A 14015-nucleotide genomic window follows, 5' to 3' on the forward strand; every position below is an offset into this window, starting at 1 on the left:
GCGAATCTCTAGATAACAGATACTTCAATTTCTAACCTCATTTTTTGCTCATTTTTTGCATACGAAAAAAATTATAGTTTAACGCAATGAAATGGACGTGTGTTAAAAATTTTCGTTGTTATGATATCAGTCCAAATCATAACTTATATTTTACCTTTTCACTTTGTTTTTTATTTTATTTTGTTTATGAAAATAATCAAATGCAGCCTGCGTTTTAATAGTTTTAGATTTTTTTATTTTTTTTGTTTTGCTTTTAGTCCAAACACAGCTTACGTTTATGAAATAGGCAATATTTAACTTTTTTCTTAACTAAAAAACGTAGCTTGCGTTTTAAATTGTCAGAAACTTTTTTTTTTCAAAAGCTTCAAATCGCAGGTTGCGTTTGTATAAAAAAAATATTTTAATCGAGAGTCTTGTCTATAAATACGAAACGCAATTCATCCGAAGTTCCTCACTTCTACTCCTATTCCTCTTTCATGCATATATTTCATAGTTGTAAGTTATTTTTATGGCAATTAGTTGTGTCAAAAAAGTCGGGTTAGGTGAAGTTGACGTTATGAAAAGTATTGCAAATTTGCGAGTATATTATGCCAAACACACACGAAGTAGTGACTTTTGTTTGTGAATGTCTATTTTCATTTGCTATTTCATGCACCATGAGTTTTGTAGAGTTACAAAATGGTCTTTTGATAACATACAAAGTCACATTTCGAAAAGGGTGAGCAACATTTTATACAGGAATCCTGTACAAGTATTTGGTGGACAGATACAGTTTCAAATAATGTCCATCACTGATATGCAGTAGATGTTCTATATTTATCAAAAATTACGATTTCACATGTCGATGATAGAGCTGTACATTGAGTTCGAACAACATACGGGACTGGACGTGGTTGGTGAGGAGGTCAATGTTGATGAGTTCGGGGATATAAATTGGGAAGAAGATAACAATGACAATGAAGAGGAGTTCGAAGCCAACTATGAAGTCGATGACAAAAATGATGCTGGAGACTTGGCAGGCAATTCAACGGTGCAAAATGAAGCAGATGCGATTGTAAGCCAGCACCCCTTTGGTGTTCTGTCTTTTATGCGGACTCTGGATCTCAAAGTCATGCACGCCCTGAAATTTTCTGAGTATACGAATATATATGGGTATGTTATAGTTTTTAATTAAAGTTACCACTACCATTTATTTTATTTGCCTTGTCTGACTAACGGTAGTCCACATGTCGTAGTTGAAGGCAATGTTGCGGTGGAAGATGGTGAGTTTAGTGTCGGAATAGAATTTGGTTCTAGAGAGTCGGTGATATCTGCAATCAAAAGCTACACTATCTCTAGAGGAGTTGATTACACTGTGTGTGTGAGTCTGAGCCGCAGACATTCTATGCAAAATACAAGGGTTATGGTGCAGGGTGCGATTGGCTTATCCGAGCTAGCTTGATTCGAAAGAAAGGTTGTTGGAAGATCAGGAGATACAATGGCAAACACACGTGTACCATGGGGATGATTTTACAAGATTATGCCAAGTTAGACTCAGACACAATTGCAGATGCTGCTAGGTCGTTGGTTAAATCAGACCGGTCAATAAAGGTGAAGTCTATTATTGCAGAAGTTCAGTCCAGGTTCAACTACATTATAAGTTACCGCAAGGCTTGGTTGGCAAAGCAGAAATCTGTCACAAAAGTTTTCGGTGATTGGGAAGTTTCTTACCAGACTCTGCCAGTATGGTTGAAAGCAATGACTACAAAGATACCAAGGTCTCGTGTTCAAATAAAAATGCTCCCCATTTACCGTGAGAGTGAGGAGGTTCAAGGTGTAAGAGTTTTCCATCGCGTTTTTTAGAGCTTCTATCTGTGTATTATAGCATTTAGACACTGCAAGTCATTGGTGCAGGTTGATGGCACACACCTGTACGAAAAATATAAAGGTGCACTTTTAGTTGCGGTTGCACAAGACAGGAACCAAACCATTGTGCCTATTGCATTTGCGATAGTCGAGGATGAGACGGCAGATGCGTGAGAGTTTTTCCTAACCAATTTGTGAAGATATGTTGTTACCATTGATGGGGTGGGCATTATTTCTGACCGCCATAACTCCATCGAAGCAGCAATAGCTCGCAGTAATGGTGCATAGTCACCACCAAAAGCGTGGCACATGTTCTGCATCAGGCACATCGGGTTCAACTTCTTAAGGATGTTCAAGGCTCCATATTTGCATAAACTCATGGTTAACACAGGTATTTGAATTCGCTGTTATGGTCCTATTCATAGTAATTTTGTGGCATCTACTTATGATTAGATGGTTTATTCTACAGGCTATTCTAGGACAAAACAAGAGTACAACAAAAACTACCAAAGGCTTAAAGAGTGGAGTGAGGCATATACTCAATGGTGCGATAAGATCGGTGTTCAGAGATGGGTGTTGGCATTCAACAGGGGTCATCGTTGGACATATGACGACAAACTTGGTACAGTGCATAAATTCTGTCATGAAGGGTGCACGCAATCTTCCTGTGACTGCCATTGTTAGGTCTACTTTCTATCGGCTAAACGAATTGTTTACTCAGAAGAGCGCCGAGGCTCATGAGCGTGTCTACAACGGATTCAAGTATTCAGAATTTGCTACCAAAAGAGTTGAAGAAAGTTTTCTGTCAATCGGTTCGATAGGCGCAATGAGATATTTGAGGTTCACAAAATACAAGATGGTTCCATTTACACTGTTAACCTTGCACAATGACACTGAGATTGTGGCCATTTCCAGGTCGAGCAACTCCCATGTCTCCACGTTCTTGCATGTTGTGCTAACCAGCGTCTTGATTGGCAAGTATATGTGCATGACGTGTATAAGATGTTTGAAATTTGTAAGGTCTACAAAGGCGAGTTTGTTCCGATGGGTGACCCATCTATGTGGGATATATATGAAGGAACGAAGGTGACCGCCAATTGGACATTGAAGCGCGTGACAAAAGAAAGACCGAAGTCAACCCGCTACTTAAATGAGATGGATTCACGGGATATGCGTGGTCCTTGCCGATGTACTATATGTAGACGGGAGGGACATAGCCGTAGCCGATGTCCTTAGGGTGCAGGTCCAAGCTCTGCCGGAGGTCAATAGTGGTTAATCTTTTTACGTGTTTATGCATTTTAAACTCGTCAGTAACTTTTATGTAACTTTATATTACCTATTTAACTTTTTATGTAACTTCATTACCTATTTTAAACTAGTGTGTAAGCGTTTTATGTATTTGCGCAGTTTATTTATGTATGCATTAAACACTGAATGATAAATACGAAGTTAGATAAAAACTGCAACAGGCTAAACTCAAACAGAAAAATACGAGAACAAAGCTAAATATACAATAATAAATATGAGAACAGATAGAAACATCTAAATATACAATACGAGATACAACACTGAATACAAAGCTAAACTCAAATTGTATAAGATAAACTGCAACGGGCTACTTCCTTGGCGCCTTCTTCGAATACTGAGATGGGGTGTATTTATCTGGGTGAAGGATTACCAAGTGTTCATAACACGCAGCAGAAGAAAAGAAAGTAATCCTTAAAGATCTATTTTATGCTTATACTTTATTCCAATAATATATAGATCAGATCTAAATACCTTTAGACGCTTTAGTAAAAACTTTATTCTTCGATTGTACGAAGACTCTAGGCGTATCCACACCAAGACCAACCTTTGCTGTCAACTCCTTGACCAATAGACATCTGATCTAAATTGAGAAACCTCTTGCAACTCTTTGCATGCCATAAAATTCTTCTCCAAGAATTAGGCTCACATACGTTTATGTGTGTAGAGGTAAAGGAATAAAACCTTTGTGTTTTTATTCTCTTCTTCTATTTCCTGTACTCTTGGCATACATATATATAGTATGAGATTTGTTACTAATTTTAAATTTGAATCTCAATTCAAATTTAAATCATATCTTAAAATTCTAAATCTGAATCCTTCAAATTTATGAATCATATCATAACTCAATTTGAAACAGAATCAGTTAGGATCTCATCCAAATTTAGAAATAGAATAACTAATTATTCTCAAATCTCATTTAATATTCTCAATTATCATATTATTATTATATTCTTGGTGCTAGAAAAGAATGTAATATTCCATTTGAATTAATATAATTATTTATTTGATCAAATCAAAATAATAATTAAATGATTCTATAGCAAAGATTAGAGCACTCGTTAGTGTGTGACCTCATAGGTTCAATACTAAGCGGGTAGTAAATTAGTCATACTAAATTTACTAATCAAGGTTGGCGTCTAGCAACACTCCTCAACGACCCGATAGTATGAAGTAATATATATTTTACTAAGAACCTTAGATGAACAAAATATAATTCCTTCCATCTTTCCAGCTCTTGGTTAACCCTTAGAGTATGGTTTAATTGTCAAACTCTAACTTGTTACCATTATTATAATGAACTGTGAATGACCTAAGAAACTCATTTTTTCATTCATTCAATCCCCTTGGCCAAGGTTTTATTCATCTCAGTCATTTATAGAGCTTAAATTCTTTACCGAAAGTTGACGGATTCCTTATTGACTAATCATTAATTCTACAAGTATTTAAAGCATACCCAATATCCATTCAACTAGCACCCTAGGGTATTAGGTGTCCGGAATCAAAGTATAATAAATACATTGTTAATTACTATGTTAGTCACAAGTCAAAGGAAACTCTATTACTATATTCATCTTGAGAATATCCTATTGACAAATATGCGATAATTATAACTATTAGGAATTCTCAGAGTGAGCCAATTCAATGGTCATACCTCTATATGCACCATCTATATATATGATTTAATAAATGAGATATATTAATCTTCATCCAAGGAACCCCCATGGCTTCATGTGGACAATCTAATGAAGAACGTAGCATGAAGGAGATATTAGAAACTCCAGTGGACAGTACGGAGCATGACTTTGTACTGGAACAATTGGAGGAAGCTGTAATCATTGAAGAGGAAGAAGTGGTCGAAGACTTAGAAGATGCGGAACCTCCATGGGAACCTCCAGTCATAGAACCTCCCTCCAAGAAGCTTGAAATTGATGTTGAGGAAGGTGTACAACCTCCGAGGCATATCATGGTTGAAGACTTTGAAGGGGATGATCAAAAGATGGATTCAATCATTGATGAATTCTTATCTATAATTGAATCCTCTCCCATTGGACTTGACATGGAGATTAAAGAAGAAGAAGCACAACCTCCTATGCCCTTGGTAAACAATGAAGAAGAGATCGAATTGGAAGAATGCTACCAAGAGGAAGAGGTTGAAATTGAAGAAGTTTGCAAAGAGATGGAAGTTGTCAAAGAGCACAAGGGAGTGGAGCTTGAAATCACCTTGCCAAAGTTATTGGAGACCTCTCCGCCTAAGTCACCATCATCCTTCACAACATTCAAGTGGGTAAAATTCATATCCCTTAGCTTTCTCATCCCACTTGAATATGGTTTACTTGAGACATATGGTCAACTTAGAGTTCTTTGTGACTTTAAGAGTAAGAGGGAGATGGTTAGTGGTTGGCAACACAATCCTAGGTTCATTGTGGTAGGAAGCTCACGGCTGAATTATCATGGTTGGAAGAATACTAAATTGTATGGGTCTAGGAAGCTGTTTGGATGCCTCAGTGAGAATTTGGATTGCTTACCACCCGGTTGGAACAAAGATGGTCAACAAGAAGACGGGTGCAAAAGCAAGGTTTGGGACCCCGGAATTCAGTCTAGAAATCAAAACTCTTGGGGCCTTGTCACTTACTTTAGATTGCTTGACGGCTGTATACGCCTAGTTTGGGATCCCGGAGGCCATTGAAATTACAAACATTGGTGGGGATTCAAGGATCAGTACAAGCACAAGCCACCATGACAAAGAGCTCACCAAATGTCCAACTTAAGGACTTCAACTAAAAGTGCTAGGTGGGAGACAACCCACCATGGTATAATCATTCCTTTTTTATTCTTAATCTTATTTTATTTTATTTTTTTTCATTCATAATATCTGCATATAGTCTGCATTCACATTTGCATTCGCATTCTGCATCAAAAAAAAATGCACGCGACGCGTAAGCGTCGCTGACGCGTCCGCGTCATAGGTGCGTTCTGAAGAAAAGAGAATTGAACAGAAAGTCACGTGAAAGCGTGGCTGGAGGCGTGTCTTAGGCACAAATATGACCACGCGACCGCGTCACTGACGCGTTCGCATCGTTTGCGAAATAGCCTCCCCACGCGTCCGCGTCACCCACGCGAACGCGTGGCCCTGTGAAATCGACGTAAATGGGTGTTTGGCAGTAAGTTATGACGGAGTGGGGCTGGAACCATGCTAGAAGTACAAGCCCTACCACGCGAACGCGTGCCCCAGGCGTCCGCGTCATTTTTAAAAGAAAGGTCATTCACGCGATCGCGTTAACCACGCGATCGCGTCACACCAAATTTTTGGCAAAATGGGTTTGAAACAGAGAGTTGAACGCATGGCTGCCCTCGCGCCATTCGCTTAAATCAAGTCATGCGACCGCATGACCCACGCGTCCGCGTCACTTGACAAAAATCACACACCACACAATCGCGTGACCCACGCGTCCGTGTCATATGCGACGCACAACTTATCCAGATCAGCCAAGATATCTTATCTTTTCTTCTCCAAATCCTAATTTCTTTCTTCTTCTTTCTTCTTTCTTTCTTTTCTTCTCCCCCTCTACTCTTCTATCCCTTTAATTAATGCATTTATTTGTTCTTTTTTTTCTTCTCAATTTCATCTTAGCTTAATTCCTTTTGGTTTCTTTTTCAATTCTTTTTCATGCATTTTTATGTTGGTGTTGGAATTTTATTTGGATAGTACCTTATTTTATTTGAGCATGTGGCTATTCTGAGAAGAGATTTGACAATTGACATTTACTTATGGCTCTCACATACATTTGGATTACATTATTTTTATCCCTATTTTAACTTGCACACCCAGTGTTTGTGAAAAAGCTTTTATGGCATTTTGAATCTTATTTTATTTTACTCTTTCACTTGCATACCTCTTTTTCACAACACTTGTGCTCCACATGTATTTGGAATTATCATTCACAATTGTCATCATTACACATGCTCTTTAATTTGGCACATTTATTACTTGATGCTTGAGCTATGCTTCTCATGCTTATTATTTGTATGTTTTTACCCTCTTGCATCTAATTATTTTGAATTTCCATTTTTGATCTTTATTGTTGTCTTCCCTACATGTTGTAGCTACCATGTAGTTGGGCTATCATCTTTCCTTTGGCATTCCTTATCACTCGGAATTTTCTCCCTTCCGGTCCTAGTTTCCTATATTTCACACTCTTTTTTTTCTTCTTCCTTAGGCATGGGTACCAAGAAAGGAAAAGAGAAGGCCACTGACAAGACACCGGCATGGAGAGGAACCAAGAGACCTCCAGCTAAGGCGCCTCTATCTACAAGCGTCAGTTGTAGCAACCGGTCCACTTGTACATCTCAGCATGCACCGAGGACGGTGCAATCTTTAAGTGTGGAGAGGTCGATACCAATCTCCATGGGTTAGTTATTTTCTTCTCAACACTAATATTTTATTTTTTTTTTGTTCATTGTTGCATTTGCATATTTGATTGCATGTTTGTTTGATTTTATGCATTTAGTTACTACTTGGTTGAAGTAATATTTTCTTTTTCAAGAAATTTTTATAGTCTTTCACTAATTTAAATTGAAAAAATTTTTTGTTAAATTTGTTTGAAGAAATTTTAATTTGGAACATGGTTTTAGAGCTAGAACACACAACCCGTAAGATTTTGAGCCTAATTACATGGTTACATTATTTAACCATAAATTTTTATTCTTGTGTGGTTTCTTCCCTATGATTGCAATCTTTGCTTTGTTCCATTCTATATGTCATTATTTAGTGTATTTACATGCTTGCATATGATTGAGGCCATTATTTATTTTTTTGCTCACTTATCCCAAATAAGCCTACCCTTTCAATTACCTTTGTTAGTCACTTTGAGCCTTTTAATCCCCATTTGTTATATATTTTACCACATCACTAACCTTAAGCGGAAAAATAATTAAATATCCCAATTGAATCTTTGGTTAGCTTAAGTTAAAGATTTTGTATCAATTAAGTGTGGAAAAACTGTGGGAACATGGATTAACAAGGGAATGTGTTATGTTTCTAATTTGATAAAATATTGGGAATTTGAGTACCTACTCATGTGAGACAAAAAAAATTAAAAATCCATGTACATTGATAAGTTATGTTTATTTTTCTATTTAAAAAAGAGAAAAAAAAAGAGAAAAAAATCTAAAAAATATTCAATAAATAAGTAAATAAATAAGGAGACAAAATTACCCAAATGCTAAGTTAAGTTAAGGAAAAGATCAATGCATATGTGATAAAAATTAAAAGAAAGGTTTATGCATGAGTATGAGATAAAAAAAATGAGAATTTTGGGCAGCTAAGCATGATTTTAGAGTTACATAGAGAGTGTGTGTATGTTAGGTGAGAACTTAGGTTAATCAAAGATTCATATTATAGCTCACTTGGCCATACATATATCATCACCCTTACCTTAAGCCCCATTACAACCTTGAAAAGACCTCATGATGTTTGCATTGGTACACTAAATTTTTGTTGATTGGTTAGATAATTTAGAAAGCATGATTAGAGAAGAGTAGAGTGATTAACTCTAGACACTTGAGAGATTAGAGTGATATACACTACCAGTGAGGGTTCAATGCTTGATTCTATGTTCCCTGCTTTCATGAGCCATCTTCTTACAAGTTTACTTGTCTTTTATTGTATAATTTGAATTAGTGAAATCTGATTTATGTTTGTCTTGAAGAGATTATTTACTTTTAACCAAGTAGATAGAAACATCTTAGCATGTAGTTGCATTCATATAGATAGGTTGCATTTCATACATTCTACCATTCCTCTTCACTCCCTTATAGCTTCTCTTGAGCTTAGCATGAGGACATGCTATTGTTTAAGTGTATGGAGGTTGATAAACCACTATTTTATGGTTTATCTTGTGCTCAATTGAGTGGTTTTTATCAAGTCCTTTCCCACTTATTCATATAAATTGCATGGTTTTTACATTTTCCTTTCTGATTTTGTGCTATAATTGAAAACATGCTTCTTTGCCCTTATATTTGCTAATATTAATCCTCTCTTATTACCATTAGATGCCTTGATATGTGTGTTAAGTGTTTTCAGAGATTACAGGGCAGGAATGGCTTAGAGGATGGAAAGGAAGCATGCAAAAGTGGAAGGAATACAAGAAGTTGGAGAAATTGCTAAGCTGTCCAGCCTGACCTCTTCGCACTCAAACGGTCATAACTTGAGCTATAGAGGTCCAAATGATGCGGTTCTAGTTGCGTTGGAAAGCTAATGTCTGGGGCTTCGGAATGATATATAATTTGCTATAGTGGCCATATAGCTGGCGATGCGAACGCGTGCTTCATGCGGACGCATCGCAGTGGCGAAAATCAGCGTGTTTGAATTTGCAACCAGCAAATTCTAGGCTATTTCTGGCCCAGTTCTCGGCCCAGAAAATACAGATTAGAGGCTATAAAGTGGGAGAATGCATCCATTCATCAGAGACAACAGAACACAATATTCATTCACATAATTTTAGGATTAGATGTAGCTTTTAGAGAGAGGCTCTCTCCTCTTTCTTAGGATTAGGATTTAGGATTTCTATTATGTTTAAGATATGATCTCTTCAATCATAGTTCAATGTTTCTTTAATTTATTTTCTACTTTTATTTATTTCATTACTTTCATTGGTACTTATCTTTCCAAATTGGCTTATGAACTTTTCCATGTTAGGATTTTCTTAATTAATATAAATTGAGGTATTTTCAGATTTAATTTTGCTTTATTTTATTTATGAATACTTTTAATTTAATTTAAGATATTTTTTCCTTTTGACTTTGGTTAAGTAATTAGTAACTCTTGAGTTATCAAACTCAGCTGTTGATTGATATTGGAATTCTCTACTGGTTAATTTGTACTCCAATAACTCTAGTCTTTCATTAGGAGTTGACTAGGACTTGAGGATCAAAATAATTAGTCCACTTGACTTTCCTTTGTTTAGCAAGGGTTAATTAAAGTGGGAGCAGAATCCAATTCTCATCACACCTAATAAGGATAACTAGGATAGGACTTCAAATTCTTATACCTTGCAAGAGATTTTTATAATTATTAATTTATTTTTCTTGTCATTTAAATTACTTATTCCTTATTTCAAAAACCCAAAAAATATACAATTTTCTATAACCAATAATAAATCATACTTCCCTGCAATTCCTTGAGAAGACGACTCAAGGTTTAAATACTTCGGTTTATTATTTTTATTGGGTTTGCTTAAGTGACAACCAAACTTTTGTACGAAATGATTCTCTATTGGTTTAGAAACTATACTACCAACGCGATTACTTTTATAAAAAATTCTAAATTAGCAGAAATCCGTTCGTCAGTTGGCGTCTAGCAACACTCCTCAATGACCCGATAGTATGAAGTAATATATAGGTTAAATTACACAGTTGGTCCCTACACTTTCAGTGAAATTGCAAATTAGTCCCTACACTTTAAAAGTTTATAATTGGGTCCCTAAAGAGAATTAAAATTTGTAATTTAGTCCCCGCCGTTCAAAAAGTGTTTGATTTAACAGAATATTCTCATAATATTCTTTATTTTGAACATATGACCTGCACATGTTTGATAACAGGGACCAATTTGCAATTTTAAAGAAAGTATGGGGACCAACTGTGTAATTTTATCATTTGGAGTGACCAAAAACTCTCTAGGCTATCTGAACCTACCCTGTCCCTCCCCAACTCTCTCACTCTCACTTTCTCACTTTCTAAAACGACACCCGAACCCCACCGCTCTCTATATCTCACCTCGGTTCACCATCGCTACGCCGGATCCACCGCATTTGTGCTCACGAGTCGGGTCTCGCCTCCTTTCTCCATCTCGCCTCTCTCATCCGACAACTTTTTCTTCTCTTCCAATCCCAATACTGAACACCGACGATAAATGAAAGAAAACAATTCCAATCCCAAGCATGCTCAAAGCGAACAATTTAATGTCTAAGAAAAAAATAGCAACAAATCAACACAAAAATAGCAACTCAATTTATTAGTGAATTCGGCGTGGTGATGGAGGCGAGAGGCACGACGATGGTGAGCCGAGGTGAGAGACAGAGAGCGTTGGCGTTGTGGTGCCATTTTGGAAAGTGAGAAAGTGAGAGTGAGAGAGCTGGGGAGGAGTAGGGTGGATTCAGATAGTCTAGGGAGTTTTTGGTCATTTTCAAATAGTTAAATTAAACAGTTGGTCCTCATACTTTCACTAAAGTTGAAAATTGGTCCCTATTGCAAACATGTGCAGGTCACATGTTTAAAATAGAGAATATTCTAAGAATATTCTGTTAAATCAAATACTTTTTGAACGGCGGGGACTAAATTATAAATTTTAATTATCTTTAGGGATCCAATTACAAACTTTTAAAGTGTAAGGACCAATTTACAATTTCACCAAAAGTATAGGGACCAACTGTGTAATTTAACCTAATATATATTTTACTAAGAACCTTAGATGAACAAAATATAATTCCTTCCATCTTTCTAACTCTTGGTTAATCCTTATAGTATGGTTTAATTGTCAAACTCTAACTTGTTACTATTATTATAATGAACTGTGAATGACTTAAAAAACTCATTTCTTCATTCATTCAATCCCCTTGGCCAAGATTTTATTCATCTCAGTCATTATAATTATAGAGCTCAAATTCTTTACCAAAAGTTGACGGATTCCTTATTGACTAATCATTAATTCTACAAGTATTTAAATTATACCCAATATCCATTCAACTAGCACCCTAGGGTATTAGGTGTCCGGAATCAAAGTATAATAAATACATTGTTAATTACTATGTTAGTCGTAGGTCAAAAGAAACCCTATTACTATATTCATCTTGAGAATATCCTATTGACAAATATGCGGTAATTATAACTATTAGGAATTCTCAGAGTGAGTCAGTTCAATGGTCACATCTCTATATGCACCATCTATATATATAATTTAATAAATGAGATCTATTAATCTTCATCCAATGAAGACCATTATATATATATTGATCTTTCTGGATTATTAATGTCCTTTTTAATAATCCTATGACCAAGAACAATTTAGATTAAATTATAAAAGATTTATCTCTCAATATTATTATCACTATCACAATGATAAATCTCTAAATTTAATCAAGGACCTTATTATATTAATATTTTAATATAATAATAATAACAAATTATTTGAAACATGATTGATTGGATTGTGGTCATACTCCTTATTCTCAACACTGGGAGCGCAGTCTGTGTCCATAAATTATACGGATGACCCTGAGATATACCGGCATCCAAACCACCGCCAATGTCAGAAGCATCGACATTTGGCATGCTGGCACCGCCAATGTCATACAAACTGGAACCAGTCATGCCCGGTGCACTCGCTCTACCATAATCATACACGTCCCTTAACTGCAGTGTATTATATCAGCCAGAATTCCACATGTTAACCCATTTGTTGTTCCTGTCTTTTTAGTCATGGTTCTGTGGGCCGGTCAACTGCTTGCAATGATCATCACCAATCTGAAATACCGGGTCTGGTTGAAGCTGTTGCAGTCCGAATTATCGTCTAACTCAGTTTGTTGGGTGCCACTCTATACACTCGAATGACACTAACGACGACTTTGTGGAGCACAAAAACAAATTTACGGCGAACTCATCCGAAAGCGCTACTGCCATATACGGCCGCCATATAAACTGGACATCAGTAACCACGAGATTGATTAGTAAAACTATTATTCTAAATAAGCAACTTAACATAAATTGTTAAAACTTACATCGTTGACTCCCATGTCATCGAGTTGTCACCTAAACTGCACCATAGACCTTTGTGTATATCTTGTTAGCCGGCGCCAATGACTCCACCTAAACAAGATTAGAATGATTGCAATAAGAACAACAACCACGACAACAACAACAACAACAATAATAATAATATGACGATAAACAATACCATCGTGCAAGTGGAACACCAACATCGACGAGCTCATTGCGGGGAATAGGCGCCAGGAACGGTATACGTTCCCACACCCAAACAAAAAGTAGAATGAGTGGCTCATCCATCTCTTTACAATTGTATCGTGATGTACGACACAACGATCTATATAGATATGCCAGACTGGCTGTCCCCAACTGTATAGTGGAATCTGGTGAAAATCTCGAAGCAGTGGCAAAAACTTCGAGTTCAAAGAAGTGGTAGGCTTATCTGAATATGAGCTGAATGTACCGCTCAATGGACTCATGCGTGTCACATGGTTCGGTGTCTCTGCACCGTTGGACCCATGCAAGATTTACCTTACCCAAAACGTGATCATTTGGACTAGGCTAACGACCAAAATAAGTAAAGCAGTTCTCCACCAAAAACTGATGACTGTTGTCCATTCTTCCTGTGACGGGCTCCTTGTTAACTAGGAGGCCAAGTATATGTATCACATCTTTCAGCGTCACAGTCACTTTGCCGACTGGAAGGTGAAACGTGTGGGTTTTCGGCCTCCATCGTTCCACCAAGGTACTCAGAGGTGCAGAATGGCCTATCATTTCGCCTACTCGCGAAACGTGGTAAAACTCAGTAAATGCTAGTGTCGTTGCAGCTATCTCGTTAAAGGTCTCTGACGGATCGAGTTTTCTGGGCAACAAATTACTGATCGTCTGAAAAAAGAAAAATAATAATTATTAATATTACTTCGTAACTATAATTAATGTTAACAATAACATTAATAAAAATATTAATAATTTTTTAATAACCAACAACAACAATAACTATCACAATAATAAATTCTAAATAATAACAGTTAATAATTTATTCAAACAACAACAACAACAACAACAACAACAACAACAACAACAACAACAACAACAACGTACTC

Source organism: Arachis ipaensis, chromosome B07, assembly GCF_000816755.2.
Source record: "Arachis ipaensis cultivar K30076 chromosome B07, Araip1.1, whole genome shotgun sequence".
Lineage (NCBI taxonomy): Eukaryota > Viridiplantae > Streptophyta > Magnoliopsida > Fabales > Fabaceae > Arachis > Arachis ipaensis.